This window comes from Maniola jurtina, chromosome 16 (assembly GCF_905333055.1).
Source record: "Maniola jurtina chromosome 16, ilManJurt1.1, whole genome shotgun sequence".
Taxonomy (NCBI): Eukaryota; Metazoa; Arthropoda; class Insecta; order Lepidoptera; family Nymphalidae; genus Maniola; species Maniola jurtina.
Genome location: NC_060044.1, coordinates 7,714,747 through 7,731,503, shown reverse-complemented (window position 1 = coordinate 7,731,503; position 16,757 = coordinate 7,714,747). Strand labels below are relative to the sequence as shown.

Here is a 16,757-nt window from a genome sequence, read left to right as displayed (position 1 = left end):
TAATAAAATTAAGTTTTAGATCATTTCCAAGACGACAGTATTATTTAAATTGGCCCCAAGTTGAAAATCTAGGTCGCAATTAACTTAATTTCTTCGTCTCTGTGATAGTTTAAAGCAAAATAAAAACCTAACTCATTACACAAAACATACAAGTCACTGTTGGAACATCTCCAAAACATATTCGTGCAAATTTGGATGTGCATCGTATTCAAGTTAATTTCCATGTATAATTTATTCCCATTCTAGAATTTAAAAGAATAAAGTTTATGGAGATCTCTGTGAAAATGAACAATGTACTCCGAGCTTACACAACGCTGCCTAAGTAGCATTTGCAATGTTAATTTTATTCCATTTTCGACACCGCAACATTTTTAAAATAAACTACTTAGTTACACTAGTAATACTTATTTCCTTTAATATTCAGAGTAAGTATAACAATTACTATCTTTTAAAATTAAATAAGTAATCTGTAAATAAGTACTTAAATATTTTTATACCTAAACATTTCTTTTGTTGTGCAAAACAGACTTTCTTTCCACGAATGGTTAAAAATTTAAAAGTTCAATTTAATTTTAAATATTCATAGTTTACTTTATTTATAAAAAAATACCCTGGAAGAAATTATAGTTGCCTAAATTCGTCTCCCGGGTTCAAAAAATACAAATTAAATTCAACTTGCATTAATAATCTATACTAATAAATAAAATTGGAGTGTCTGTCTGTAATTTCGAAATAACTACCTCATATTAAGCTCATATGGCTATTTGAATGAACGATACCAACACTGAATCACACGTTTTTAAAATTTTTGTCTGTCTGTCTGTCTGTCTGTTTGAAAAGGCTAATCTTCGGAACGGCTGGACCGATTTTGACGGGGTTTTCACAGACAAGTAGAGAATTATATATATATATTATATATATATAACTATATAATTATATTATATTATATAATTATATATATATAACATAGGCTACTTTTTAACCGACTTTCAAAAAGGGAGTTGTGTTTTTCTACCTATGTACACCGAAATCTCCGAGATTTCTGAACCGATTTGCGTCATTTCTTTTTTAATCGATAGAGGAACTTCGCGACATTGTTTCATAAAAAATTTGGAGTCTAACTCCTCAATCCTGATGCTGCAGGGGATCTGACCAATCCACGCGGGCGAAGCTGCGGGCATCAGCTAGTATTTAAATAAACTTACAAGCGCATAATTTTTCTTAATTTTAATAAATTCGTAAAGTCCCAATAAAAAACGCCTTTATTCCTTTGCTGTTTCCATTCTACTTTCAAATATTCGTTTGTGAATATAATGAGATAAGTTTAATTAGTTTCCGCTGTCGATACCACCACCAAGTCTTAATTAAGCTTTGGAATCAATCTAGACACTCCTATTTTGGACTAAGAGCCAGCGAAGGCCAGACCTTCGTTATTTTATAAAAGCTGAAAGTTTCTCTACCTGTTGTCCCCAATACAGTGAGGAACGATCAGTGACTATGAAGTTTGGATCATAGCATCAGCTTTGGGAGATAACAGGTAACAAAGGTATAAAAAAATCTTAGGTCAAAGTATAAAGTTGTTTTTGTGTTTTCCTCAGAACAGTATTAGAAATCACGTCATGCATTGCCAGATCCTTAATGCCGTAGCAAACTCCCTTAAACTTTAACAATTTATATAACTTTAAGGATATATGTCAAGGGGTTGTAACGATACAACGTGTTTGGCAATGCATAACGTGATTTTTAGTCCTGTTCTGAAGAAAATATAAAAAAATTTGACTTTACACTTTGACGTAACATTTTGTATATCTCTGATACCTGTTATATCTCAAAGCCACCATGATCAAAACTTCATAATCGCTGATCGTTCCTCCCTGTAAAGCGTAGCTTATATAAAATAGCGAAGGTATGACCCTCGCTGGCTCTCACTCTATTTGTTCATGACACCGGATATGTTTTATCCTGCTCTAAGATTCATTTCAATATACCTACATAAACTTGTCATATTTTTATGTAAACATTTTCTCTTTTTTTTTCTCTCTATGTTACTTTTCTAATCAGATTATCAAGTTATTAGTTATTATTGTACAAACTTATTTAGTACCTCTATGCATGTGATAGGTAAGCCTACAGCCTAACACAAAAATATAATATTTTAGTAAACAAAAAGTACTTAGGTATATAAAATGGCGTGAAGTTCCAATTAAAAATCATTAAAATATTTCATTTGCAGCTGTACAACCGGATTAAAATAATAATCATAATCCTTTATATTGTGGCGTGTGTCTGGAATTCTTGGAGCGTTTTCCTTGGAGAATTCGAGCACCGGTACAATCAATACAACATTCGGTTTGTTCGAATGCACTTCGTCAAAGGTAATTCGATCCGACTGAATCGACGTCCTTTTGTTTTGGCACTTATACGCCTTTAGTTTGTTTTTGCTGTAACACAACACTCAGACGTTCGTGTTACTATTGACACTTCATACCAAAACATAAAAGCGATTAAAAAAGTGCGCGATCGGAAAAGGCATTGTTTGTTGAGGAGAGATCCTAAACAAAGTTCTATTGAGTTATAGAGAATTTAGTATGCAAGATAAAATGCAGTACAAAGGTGTGCTCGTAGGTTTTGTGAACGATTTTAAATCTGTCTGTCATGATTCTACCAGCAATTCCTAATTGAACTGATGAAGTCAGTCCTTTTTTAACCCCCGACCCAAAAAGAGGGGTGTTATGTGTTTGACGTGTGAATCTGTGTATCTGTCTGTGGCATCGTAGCTCCCAAACTAATAAACCGATTTTAATTTAGTTTTTTTTTGTTTGAAAGGTGGCTTGATCGAGAGTGTTCTTAGCTATAATCCAAGAAAATCTGTGCAGCCGTTTTAAAGTTATCAGCTCATTTCTAGTCACTGTAACCTTCACTTGTCGGGGGTGTTATAAATTTTTAATTTACACTTGTTACTATATTAATTAATGGTGATAACAAAACATCACATATAACATCATATATAACAGTTGCACGGTTAATATCCGTTAAAAAGATATTGACTGGAAAATATACTTTAGACAAAATATAACAATTTACAAAAATCCATATAGGTAGGTATATCCCCAACATAGCGTGATATGAATATTATGAATGGCATTATAATAGCCAATTTTGTTTACACAGAAATCCGTCTCCCTGGAAAGACGGTATCATTACTCATCTATTTTATTCAATTCGCGAAGCAAAATTGATTCACAACATTAAGCATACATTTACGATCGTGATAATATAAATTGCCAGATATCACCGCTATAAAACAAACCGCGGGATTACCGATTTAAATTCGTCGATAGCGAAGCAGTTAAAGGGAGCCTTTATAAATTAACGATGTCAATTTCCCTAATGACGTTGTAAAAGGAAAGTTTACGATATGTACCTATAGTACAGTACATATAGTATAGTATTACACTAATATTATAAAGGCGTAAGTTTGTGTGTATGTGTGTGTGTGTGTATGTTTGTTCCTCCTTCACGCAAAAGCTACTTGAAGGATTTGACTGAAATTTGGAATGGAGATAGATTATGGATTAGCACATAGGTTACTTTTTATCCCGGAAAATCAAAAAGTTCCTACGGGATCTCGAAAAACCTAAATCCACGCGCCACGGCCAAGCCGTCCTTTTTTAACCAAGATGTAGAGTTTGTAGAGTCAGAGCTTGTAAGTAGAGTTATTTGTTATTTATTGTTATAAATGTGATATACTCAAGAGCACTTAAGAGCTATATATACTTTGGACTTGGGATAGGTTCCATGGGCAGCGCAAATCTAAGCTCAGCTAGGGGCTTGGCCCTACTAGAGATCTCATAACTTTTTAACAGTGAAAGCATTATGAACTTGTGAGTCTTGGCAACATTTTACATGAAATGTTTTTGGTGGTTTTAATTACATGTGTTACAATAACTGATTGAAGACAATCATGGTTCTGTATACTTCGGTTTTTATTACAATATAAACATATACCTACATTATATTAATATGGAATGTAAAATTAATATAAAAGCTTCAATATTCGAAACGTATTTTATGATACCTCGAAATTAATTAAGTACTTAAATGCCTTAAAATTTTTAATAAAATACAGCCTTTATAAATTAGGAACGAAGTCAATTTCTCTAATGACATTGTGAAACTTTGTCGAACTAAATAGTAAACATAGAAAATGTTGCAATAAATAGGGAAATGTGTATATTTCCGTGATTAATAAAACATTACTTCAATCAAAAGTAAAATTAATCAAAGTATTAGCCTAGAAATTTGAGACTTAATTGTAAGACATCTCCAAATTAATTACCTGGTGTCCTTATCAGTTATCAGCCTTAGGCAATTTACAAACTCCGCCAAATATTTTAAATAACGTTTTGTCTAAAACTTTAAGTAATGTTTGAAAGTTTATAATTAGCTTTCTGTTTATATTATTGTTCTACTTACCACAGAAACTTTAGACGTGGTTTAACTAAACAAACGCAAAACCTACAAACACGTGTTTAAAGTTATTTTAAGTTTTTGTGGTGAGACCTATGTTTTGAATTTTGTATGTATATTTCTTTTTTCAGAGAAACTAACTCTTAGACACATATTATTAATAGTAGGTATTGTTCTTCTTACAGAAAAGTATAGGTACGTAAGTAAGTCACGGATCTTACCTATCGCAATTTATTTTAAACATTTTTCAGTGAACATAAAAATTAAGTAAGTAAATAGGTACCTATATCGCACGCTAGAAACTTATGTAAAAATATTCCAAGTCCTTACAATGTCAATTTGTCATGAATTTTCTTTTTGCTAACCTGACGACCTTGATAAGATGGTGGCGACAAGTAGATGGATAGAAAAGAATAAAGAAAAGCATCTATGCCCAGCAGTGGAAACACGGAGTCATTGATTTTCTATTTAACCCCCGACCCAAAAAGAGGGGTGTTATAAGTTTGACGTGTGTATCTGTGTATCTGTCTGTGGCATCGTAGCTCCTAAACGAATGAACCGATTTTAATTTAGTGTGTTTTGTTTGAAAGGTAGCTTGATCAAGAGTGTTCTTAGCTATAATCCAAGAAAATCGGTTCAGACGTTTGAAAGTTATCAGCTCTTTTTAACCCCCGACCCAAAAAGAGGGGTGTTATAAGTTTGACGTGTGTATCTGTGTGTCTGTGTATCTGTGTATCTGTCTGTGGCATCGTAGCGCCTAAACGAATGAACCGATTTTAATTTAGTTTTTTTTGTTTGAAAGGTGGCTTGATCGAGAGTGTTCTTAGCTATAATCCAAGAAAATCGGTTCAGCCGTTTGAAAGTTATCAGCTCTTTTCTAGTTACTGTAACCTTCACTTGTCGGGGGTGTTATAAATTTTTAATTTACACTTGTCTAGTTACTGTAACCTTCACTTGTCGGGGGTGATCAAAATTTTTAATTTACACTTGTGTATAGTCAGTCTGTCACTCCTAAGTCCCATGTGTACTAGGACCTTTTAACGTATTTTACTAAAAAAATACTGAATTTATATCTTTATTTATTACTGATTTTGACATCTAATCTATGGCGCCAAATTATCTTGTGCTCTTTAATTACGCATCAATTACAGACGTCTGCCTCTGGCAAGTTGTTAATACACTTTAGTTATTAAATTTAAGTTTCATAAGCAGAAAGTTACGTTTATCATCGAAAGTTTAAAGAGCAAGAAGATCATCTTACAAGCATTATTACGTTATTTTATCTTTTGTGTGTCTTCTGGCATTAATTAAATTGGTTACGTTATCTATAAAATGTATAGGTACATACTAATAGGTATAATAAAAGGTGATACTTGTAAGTTTGGAAGCGGGAGGAGGCACAAGAAAGAGCATGGATGGGAATCACTGATTTCAATCCATACCTACAGTAATATTATAAATGCGAAAGTGTGACTGGCTGTCCGTCTGCTTGCTTTTCACGGCCCATCTATTTAACCGATTTTGATCGTTACACAGATAGTTTGCATCCGGGGTCGGACATAATTAAGCTACTTTTTGTCCCGGAAAATTAGAGAGAGAAAATAGATATCAAATGTATTTTTTATGAAACTATTATAGTGCAATGAAATAAGTAATTTCTTTTTTACGTGTAAATAATAATAATATCCATTCGACTTAGAGGTACTTACACTCACTAACTCGTTTATTAGATGCAATTCAATTCTCTGAAATTCCTGATTCCTATTGAAGAGATTTACTATTGAATTTCTTAACGTTTCTATCATAAAGATGAAAATGAATCCCGATCAATCATTAAATTAGAGTTCCCCAATACAAATAGGTAACTACTTCACCCGCCGCTGGTTCTAAATTATATTAGTTTATTGTTATACTTTTTTTACTTCGTCCCTCGTACTAACGTAATTGGCTTGGGATCACGCTACCATAACTATAAACTTCGTTATTGGTTTGCCTTTGTAAAGCTATTTCCTATTGTATATTTTAGGGCACCATTTGTTCTTCTATTAACTCTATGGGAAAGTTAGTTGTAGCATATGGGGTATCAATTAGTTTTATGTCGACCGGGCATCTCTACCAACACTCCCATTTTGTTTATAAAAATAAAATAAAATGTTTTTTTGCCATGTGCGAACAATCCACGCTTTGTTAATTGTTTATAAATATAATATATAATATATATAAATTGAATTTGACTGAAATATACCTAATTTCCAGCGAGTTGTAGCATAACAAGTGTAAATTAAAAATTTATTTCTTAAAGAGTTGATAACTTTCAAACAGCTGAACCGTTTTTCTTGGATTATAGCTAAGAACACTCTCGATCAAGTCCCCTTTCAAAGAAAAAAAACTAAATTAAAATCAGTTCATTAATTTAGGAGCTACGATGCCACAGACAGATACACAGATACACACGTCAAACTTATACCTAACACCCCTCTTTTTGGGTTGGGGGCTAAAAAGTAAACACCAATTATTAAGTACAACTGCTGGCGTTCGCGAAGTGGTTTCTTCGATATTGTTATCAACAGATTTTAGCTTTATATAATAGGTACATAATAGCTTTTGCCTTACACGGATGTTACCCGGACTAAGACCGGGTTACAAATACCATACATACATATTATAATTTATAGCCCTAGGGATTGATGAAAAATGATTTGATTTTGACTTTGACTTTGTTAAAGAATTTTCAAAATCAGATCATTGTTCCAGAGATTACCTCTACACCCAAACATACAAATATTACATAATACTAGTGTAAATTGCTATGTTGTTAGTATACACACAACGTCTGTTTTGGAAGCCAATATCACGTAGGCACTACACCAGGAGTTCTGTACAACAGTCCGATCGAGGACACTTGGCAGCTAGCTCTCGACTGGAATCGAAATCGCGAGTGATATCGGTTATTGAGAGCCGTCCGAACAAAGACCCCTTTATCACGTCACTGAGGATTAGTGGATTTGGTTCCAAGCTTCATGACCTGTCATGAACTTGTTTAGGACCCGATGATATTGGGTGATATTTGATGGTACCATTTTAGTAACTACATACTTTCATAAAATATCATACACTTTAAGAAAAGTCCTGATCACTAACTGGTTGATTAATCAACGCCCAGCCAATATCCTTGGACTTTTTTTCTTATCGGGTGGGAAATCTTCTTAAGATGCCAAACCTCATGGCAAAGACATGGGGCTATGTAGGATTTTTGCCTACTAAAATCCCCTCGGTTACCATCCTCAGCGCATGAGGTCCGGGATCGCCTATTGGGCTCTTCGCAAAAAAATAGCTCCCTGTTTTGCATCTTGCTATGAGGTATGGCAGCTTGCGCTAGGACCTAGGAAACTGATATTTTACACAGAGTTTTCCTTTAAAATGTAAGCATAAATAAGGTCACGTTTTTTGGAATTCCCATGGGGACAAAGCCGTGAGCGGTCGCTTATCTTATTAGATACATAGGTACAATTATTTATTTATATGCATCTATCTAAATAAATGTAATAAATACCTATTTCGCTTTCACAAAACGTACAAACATTATCTGATGTCTATAATCTAAATAGGTACCTTCGCGTTTAGTTCATACGAAAAACTATTGAATTACCTCGCTGGTGAAAAAGGTCCTAGTTATAAGTGTTCTCTACATAAGCTGTTTCAAATCGTTAAAAAGCGATTTCAAGTCACTTCTAGTGGAAAAAGCTGTAATAAGTTAGTAGGCTTTAACAAGCTTTTGAATCATTAAAATCCCAGTTCAGAATAAGCTCAAGTAGAACAAACGACCTGCAAGGAATGTCGCAGTTAAGAGGATTTCGGTTGAAGTCGTATAACTATTAAAAATCCACTTTGTAATGTATTTTATTATAACATGGTTTTATTTTTGAAGGTTTCAGCTATTGTCATAGCTCAATTCTGTATTTTTTTCACGCATATTTCAGTTTCATGATTCTGATTAAAAGGCGAAGAAACCAAGTCAAATAAAATGAAAAATCAGAACATGCCTTATAACATCGGCATGTCTTTTTGCACGACGCGGTTAAGTCTTTAGGATGTAGATTCTAATCATTTATTACTTAGCAGCGACCGCGACTTCATCTGCGTGGATTTACTTTTTTACAAATCCCGTGGGAGCTCTTTAATTTTCCGGGATAAAAGTAGCCTATGTCACTCTCCAAGGCTGTGTTAAAAAATCATTTTGATCCAACACTAAAAAACAGACACGCTTTCGCATATTTATAATATGGGTAGGTATTGATATTATAAACAAGTGTAAATTAAAAATTTATAACACCCCCGACAAGTGAAGGTTACAGTAACTAGAAAAGAGCTGATAACTTTCAAACGGCTGAACTGATTTTCTTGGATTATAGCTAAGAACACTCTCGATCAAGCCACCTTTCAAAAAAAAAAACTAAATTAAAATCGGTTCATTACTTTAGGAGCTACGATACCACAGACAGATACACAGATACACAATACGCAGATACACAGATACACACGTCAAACTTATAGCACCCCGCTTTTTGGGTCGGGGGTTAAAAAATCAATAGCATCTCTTTTCAATAGCAACAAAAAATAATTAGATCAAAGTAAATTAACAACAATACAACATCATAAGTAATTCCATTCCGTAAACAGCTGGATGCGTAGCTGAGCACCATTTGCACAATATTCAAATGCCCGTTGTAACTTTGATCCAATTGGCACGCTTTACAAAACAACTGCTAACAGATTGGCCGTTCATTGTGATTGACAGTCGCGGTCGAGCTGATTGTTTAGGTTTTCGATAATCGGGCGACATCCTGTTAGCTTGCGCTGAATTAATGCGAACACAGCTGACGGCTTACGGGGCATGGACACTGTTTATTTGGATTGTGTAATGCTCAAAATTTCTAACTCAATCGTAACTCGTATGTACTTACATCCTATCAACGGAATAGAGCTATCTCTATTACGTTATCCCATAGAAATGACAGAGACAAAAATCTCAGTGGGCGTTAACCATTTTTTGTCATCAACCAATCACAAACGAAACCATGTTTTCGAATTGAATTTCGAATATTTTTTGAAAACATTTTCTAATTGAATTACTGATGTTTTACTGAAATATATATTTGTGATCAAAACCCAATTCACTTTGTCAAAACTGTTTTAATTCAAAAACCTCGCTTTTTGAGATAAACTCATTTTCTGTGTTTTTTGATTGTCTATGCGGGAATGAAACCGTAGTAACTATGCTTTATATTATATTCAAAACACAGTAATTCTTTCTAAATCGTTTTTTTTAAATTTCAATAGCTTCTATAGATTATTATCAAAAATTAGTTTTTCTTGAGTAATTTCTGGAAAAAGTGTGTTTTTGTGGTCACGGGGTGCGAAATGCTGATTAACGGTCAGATGAAAACTGTTACTGAGTAAAACAACTGGAAAAAATCCAATACTTCTACTATTAAGTAGGTAGGTATATATCAACTTTGGGATCTCGTTCAGAGTACCTTTTAACTATTAAGCTATTGGATTTTGTGCTGTTGTTTCTGCTTTAACACAAAACACAGATCACGATTCTCTGCCAAATAGTATTTGGACGTAATGTGCTTGTGTTCGGATAAACGGAGTGCCCGTGGACTGTCAATTGCATTCGCTTTAGTCCAGCATTTCAGCTTAGCTGGAATCGCGCGATTATCGAAAATTTAAACAATCAACCTGACAGCGACGGCTAATAACGTTGCACGAGTCACGATCGATCAGTTAACTGAATTTACCCTAATCAAATGTCTTTACGAATTGTATAATGGGTACATACTACGTATTGAATACACCATATACCAGTAAATAGCCTACTTGTAATTGAATGATTGAACTTTTTAGCTTACACTTTTTCTTACCTTACTAAGCCAATAAGTAGGTAAGTGTTAGTAGAATATTTTTAAAGTAGACTTTTCGGTACGATTTTTAGATGTAAGAAGCTATATTATGCATTTTTCCTAAATCGAATGTTTCTGTTATCTGTTTGTACTTCCACTTCACGCAAAAAACCAATCGTAAAACGAAAAGACAATAAGCAACGGAAGATGCGACTTGATAGACTGAACGTGTTCCTTTCATTTAAAAAAATATTATACACTTTAATGTTTCATCATGTCAAAAGAGCATAGCTATAATTGGATCCATAAAATCGTTTCGCTTATGCCAATACACGTAAACTACGTTTATCTAAACTCCTCTAACGTCACGACAAATACCATTTGTCAAACCAATATGCGCAGTTGTGTCTTGTACACAAACCGAACAGTTCCCATGGGTTATATCAGGGAGCAGTCGTTTGTCTTAACGGTCAAGATTAACTACAGTAGGTGTTTCTTCGTCTACAAAAAACATTCGCGTTGGACGCAAACCTTATTAGGTGCCTACTTTTAAGTAGGAACCGTACCTCTAAAGGAAAAAAGGAACCCTTATAGAATCACTTCGTTTGTCGTGTGTCAAGAGTCAAGACCCGTCAATGGGCTCAAGACCTGTAGGGTACTTTCTTTTGACCTAGAATCATGAAATTCGGCAAGAGCTTTGTAGTTACATCTCAAAACAAAATTAAAAAGTGTTATTTTTTGTACGATAGTACGGAACCTTTCATTAACTGGTTCAGGTAGACAAATTATATTATAGAACTTTTGTTATAGCTTATTTTAATTACAAAATATACCTACAGGCTACATGTATTTTAATACTAGATGTTATTTTTAAAATCCCGCGGGAGCTTTTTGATTTCACGCGGAAGAAGTCGCGAGGAACAGCTAATATAAGATAAAGTTTATTGGTTTGTGGTTCAACCACTATATTAACTTATAAAGTACCTTATTTGTAAAGAATATAATATAATTATATTACCTACTTAGTTGCAAGATTTTTACGGTATTGATCTTGTGTAGAATATAAAAATTAATATATTAGACAGTCGAACACAAATAAAAGCTTTTCTCAAAACTTGATCCATTCTAATCCACTTTTATTAACGTTTTCCATTTTATCTGCCGTTTTCAAGTATCTTAATGTAAATATAATTTCTTAGATTCGACGATTTGAAAACGACAAAAAATACAGAGCAGCCCGCGTTGTAGTCAATTACGAAGCTTAAAAATATCGCCGGCATTATTCCCCCGTATTTAAAAACGAAGGGTTTCCAATCCTTTAAACCGCTAAAAACAACTCAAAAATCTTCCGCATAAAAACTGCTAAATCTGTATTTTTTACGAGCGGATTGCCACTCGGGTAACCCTGAATATTTTAGGTATTTTGTTAATATCCCAATCCTCCTTTTTAACTCGGCACGGACTTAGAGAAGTCGGCATTCACCGTTAACAGTTTCATGATTAATGACAGAAAAGTCTTTGATGGCTTTTTAATTAGAGCTAAAATAAGGGTGTAATACTGGAGCGGGCGGCCAGGAAGGTTGTTGCGGCGGACGTTATATTTCATAGAGGGTGCGGTGGCTTCGAATTTGCAAGGCTAATAAATTGCGGAATACCTAGGCCTTATTGGCTCAACGTTAAACCGTTCAAGCGGCACTGGATTATTTTCGTCAAGTCTCCATATTTAATGCTATTATAAAACCCTAAGGCGAATATTTCTTTCTGTACATTGCCTAAAGTTTTAAGCCGTAATTAATAGCCATAAATATACCGTACTACTTATGTTTTAACGAAAGTTAACTTTTAAACACACATGCCGCTGCCCAGTGTAGATAATAAATAATATCTGAACATTCTATTGATTTATTTCACCATATTGGCAAGATCATGCGAACTGTGGATTGTAAATAAATGGTTTTATATTAACATCTAAGATATATTTTAACATTGAAAAGTTAAACGTATTCTTGCCCTTTGTGCGGCGATCTGCATAACGTTTACTTATCAGTAGGTAACACGGGAATGAAATTTCTTACTTTGCATTACAAATTTATTTCCTCTACCCCCTGGGCCTTTTAGATTATTCCCATTCTTCAGTGAAAATAGCGATTAATATTCAATATGAACAGCCTATTTGAGTGATTGTTTCTGGAGTCGGCCTACAAAGATCGGGATCCGTTTTGTTTGTCGGCACTTTCTGATTGGGGAAATAAGCGTTTCGATTGTAATAAAATATTAATCTTGAACTTTAGATTAATATTGGTTCTTACTTTTATACCTGTTTTTCCTAAAAGGTAGCTCTTAATATTGTTCGTCTAAGAACCATTCAAGGAATACTTTAAGAAATTGTTTCTTGAATTGTTTTTCTCTTCGGGGCCATAATTAAAATGTTTTAAAAATGTCATTGATGGATGATGCCAAGGCAAATGGTACAGCTTACCCAGTATAGTTTTCACAGGCTTTCACTTCAAGAATATGAAGTTTTGGGTACATATTTTTCTATCAACTATGGGTGAGGATGCGTAATAAAATGTATTTAAAGAAGTTTACAAAACAGGTACACATTGTGTTACTTCTGTGGAACATTGCCAAAAAGCTTTGTGGAAATTCGCTCTCAAAGATTAGTTCATTAGACCCCTTTTTTTGTCAGAATTAAAATAAAGTCAATCCAAACACCCTATGCATCCCCAAACATCCTTGGCAGAAAAACAGCATTTGATTCCTCTTTCAAATATAAACAAAATTCATCCAAAAATTTCGTTCTAATGTAACGGTAGTAGCCGAGAAAACTACAGCAGCTATTCTTTCGCTAAATTCGCGGGTTCGCTTTCCAAAAAGCATTCACTTTACCTAAGTTGGCACGTCGAAAACAATGACTTGCAACAACGTACCTACTAAGCAGCTAAAGCAGCCACTCACAGCAATTAGGAAAAACAAAACATTTTTATACGCCCGCCTCGCGTCGAGTAGCAAATTCTTACTCAATTTTTCGCCTCGTCATCCTAAATTTTCATAAACAAAACATCTTGTAGGCTTTTATTTTTTTGTCTAAGTACCTTCCGCGAATTGTGAACAGTGTGTGAGCTTTTTTAAGTGAAAATTTCATTATATCAACTTCATCAACTTGATTGTAAACGTTAGAACTTAGGGTAGGATAGATTAATAAACTAAATGATAAGCAATCTCTTAATATTATTTTTGGTAGGAAGCTGAAAATACTGCATTTATTTTTCATTTAAGTAATTTTCTTTAATTAAGAATTTAAAACTCGTTACTTTTGTAGCAAATGACGACAAAGATAAATCGTGTCCAAGAAAATCCTCGAGTAATGCCGTTTCTTTTAAAATTTCCTTAATTATACTTTTTTGAATATTACAAATCTAAAGCGCAGGTTCGTAAAATCGCATTAAATGTTAGAACAATGCAAAAAGTTGTGGAGAACACCAGCTGTTCTGAAAGTAGCGTAATTTTTTTTTAATTCTTCGGACTGCGATTTCAACTTGTGGTAATTGGTAAGAGATGATGCAATCTATTGATTTCCGTGGCTGGTGGAAAATCCTTGCCGGCCGGAGGTAACCAACCACGCTGTGTTTATAAAAAAATTGGAATGAAACTCCGTTGAGAATCGAATTTGAGCTAACAATATTTCTAATAAATAATATAATAATAAATTATGTTAGTGTTAGTACGCATATTTATAACGTACCTACCTATGTACGGAAGCTATTTGTATTTTCGTTTCTAAACCGCTACAATATAAACGCTCTTTCAAGTCAAGAGTTAATAGGCATTTTCCAGGCAAGTACTTACGTCCTACGTTCATCTTGGTTGCATTATTACTTGCCAGCAAGTCTGATTGTCGCCAACTCGCCAATCGCTAGCCTATAAACTTAAGGAAAATGATATAGAAATGTTTTTGATTTAAAAATGAACTTTAATTATACTTTTTTGTTAATACTTTCAGTAAAATTAGTGCAGTTTCAGAAGATCGCGTTAAATCCGGAAACAATGTAAAAAGTTGCTCCGAGTCCCAGCTGGTCTGAAAGCAGTTCGTAATATATGGTTGTTATTAGCAACAAAGTTTTAATTTCCATCTAATCCGACTGTAATATATTGCTTGTTTGCTTATTGTATCGGATTACGAACGCCGTGTTGTGAACAAGGATTTTTCTATTTATAGCAGGTGACAATAGAAATTTAGTTATAGAAATTATGATTCGGTTATGTATTCCAAGATAAATTACAAAGGCGTTTATAGGTATCCGATTAAAATATAATTTCTCTGAAGGAATTGAATTTTTTTTATTGTTTATAACAAACAATATTATTATTTGTAAAGAAAGTGTTTTAAGTGTTCAAACGTTTACCATTTTTGTAACGAAATATGAAAACTAGAAGTTATTACAAGTTATTAGTATAACCCAATGGCTGAAACTTTGACCACATTTGGGTATAAGATCAGTAATTCTAACTATAAGACAATTTTTGGGTAAAATTGACCGACTTAACCCTTAGTAAGGTAAAGGCGATAATGCTTAGAATATACGTATATTAACATCCAATATTAGCGATGATATCCTTCTTTTATTATATTCATTGGCAATTCCTTTGTCGTTTTATTAGTCGACATTCCTTCCCCTCGAATGACTCGCAAGTCACATATATTAATGGATCTATCATACCAATTGTTCCTCGTTTCACAAAAACGGTGGTATGAGGACTCGGGCTCAGTTTATATCACACATAATATTATATACCAATATAGGAGTAGATATATTATAGAGATATCGGATACGTTTCGTTACGTATCTATCGATTTATCTGATAACGTACAAGTACAAGAACAATTTTGCTACGTAATGGAATTTAACGTTTTGTTCTTGTTGTCTTGTTCAAACACAAACCATAGTTTTGAATTTTGATTAAAACAATGACCACAATAAAATCAAACATTATTCTATATTATTACTAAGTATATATTAGGTAAGATGGGCATAAGCTACTTATTATTCCGGAAAAGCAAAGATTTCCCACGAGACTTATAAAAACCTAAATTCACGCGAGTATCACCTAGTATTGATGGCATTATATTCATAATAATCATAATCATTATCAATTTTTTTAAAGCTTACTTTATCTTTACGGCTATACTAATAACAGCTCGCCTCTGATCCTGTAAAACTCCATACTACAGCCGATTTATAAATTAAATCCATAAAATATGAATAAGGTCTCTTACCCAGGCGTTAAACGGTTTACATAGGCCGCTTACAAACGTTTTCCCTTAACGTCTAAGCAGAAACTCACACAAAACAACTCTTTGGAGGCGGCTTTGTCCATTTGGCATCCGGAAAGTTAAATCCAAACAATAGTTAAAGGAAAGCAAAGTTGGTCTCAAGGCGGACTGCGTGTGTGAACCGTTGTTTGCTGTTAGCTTTAGTTCAATAATGGATGCAAATAGAACGTGGACTTAGACAGAGTTAAATAGACAAAACACTTCGTTTAAGATAGCTTAACTAATCCTTGATATACGACGAATTATAAATACACATACGAGGAATGGAATTTACACAATACACACTATATAAAATATAAGGTAAGACATCTGTGTGTCTGTCTGTGGCATCGTAGCGCACGAAGGGATGTACCGATTTGAATGCGGTTACTTTTATTCGAAATCCTATATTTTAATCGATATGGTTCTTAACTATGTTTGATGATTGGTTCAACTGTTTGAGGATTATCGCCTGTTTTCTCAGTTGGTGTAGGGATCTCAATCATGGGGTATCAGCCAGGTAACCTCCTCGTGTGCCCGAGTGTTGCAGGTAGCAGCAGCGCTTGGGCCGGTGTACCCTGGTAACATGGTTAACGATTTCTCTTCATGGGATATTGTTGGCCATGGCTAATTGACCTGGCGGGGAGGGGGTGTTGTCCGCGCGTCCCTCTGAGTATCCCTAGCAGAGGGCGCAGTAGACGCACCCATGGGGCATAGCCCCAGGAGCGGAGGGTGTGGCTGTGTTGGGTGGTTGGTGATGGGGCTTCATCACCCATCCAGTCACTAGCTGCCCCACCGGTCTCTCGCCTGTCCGGTTTGGTGACGGGCGAGGGAGATGTTGAGGATAGGGAACGTGGAAAGGGGATCGCCCTTCCCGCGAACCCTAGCCCTCGAGAGGACCTGTGGGTGATGGATACTTATATAATACAGACTAGTACATAGCTAGATACAGACTATTTATAATCCCGACTACATTATGGTATGGTTATGGTAACTTTGACCTGTTGGGGGTGATAACTTAATCGGTCACGTCATGATCAGGCGCTTCAGAATTTGCTTAAGCTGCT

At 34.5% G+C, this 16,757-nt stretch overlaps 1 protein-coding gene and 1 long non-coding RNA gene across 5 annotated transcripts in view; both read left to right on the top strand.

Annotated features, from left to right (window-relative positions):
• LOC123873411 (semaphorin-2A) overlaps positions 1–16,757 on the top strand; it is a 427,879-nt gene that overhangs the window by 284,596 nt on the left and 126,526 nt on the right. The window lies entirely within an intron of this gene.
• Positions 1,536–1,784, top strand: LOC123873417. The gene is made up of 2 exons (XR_006797691.1): positions 1,536–1,569; positions 1,687–1,784. It is a non-coding gene; the product is annotated as an uncharacterized LOC123873417 (long non-coding RNA).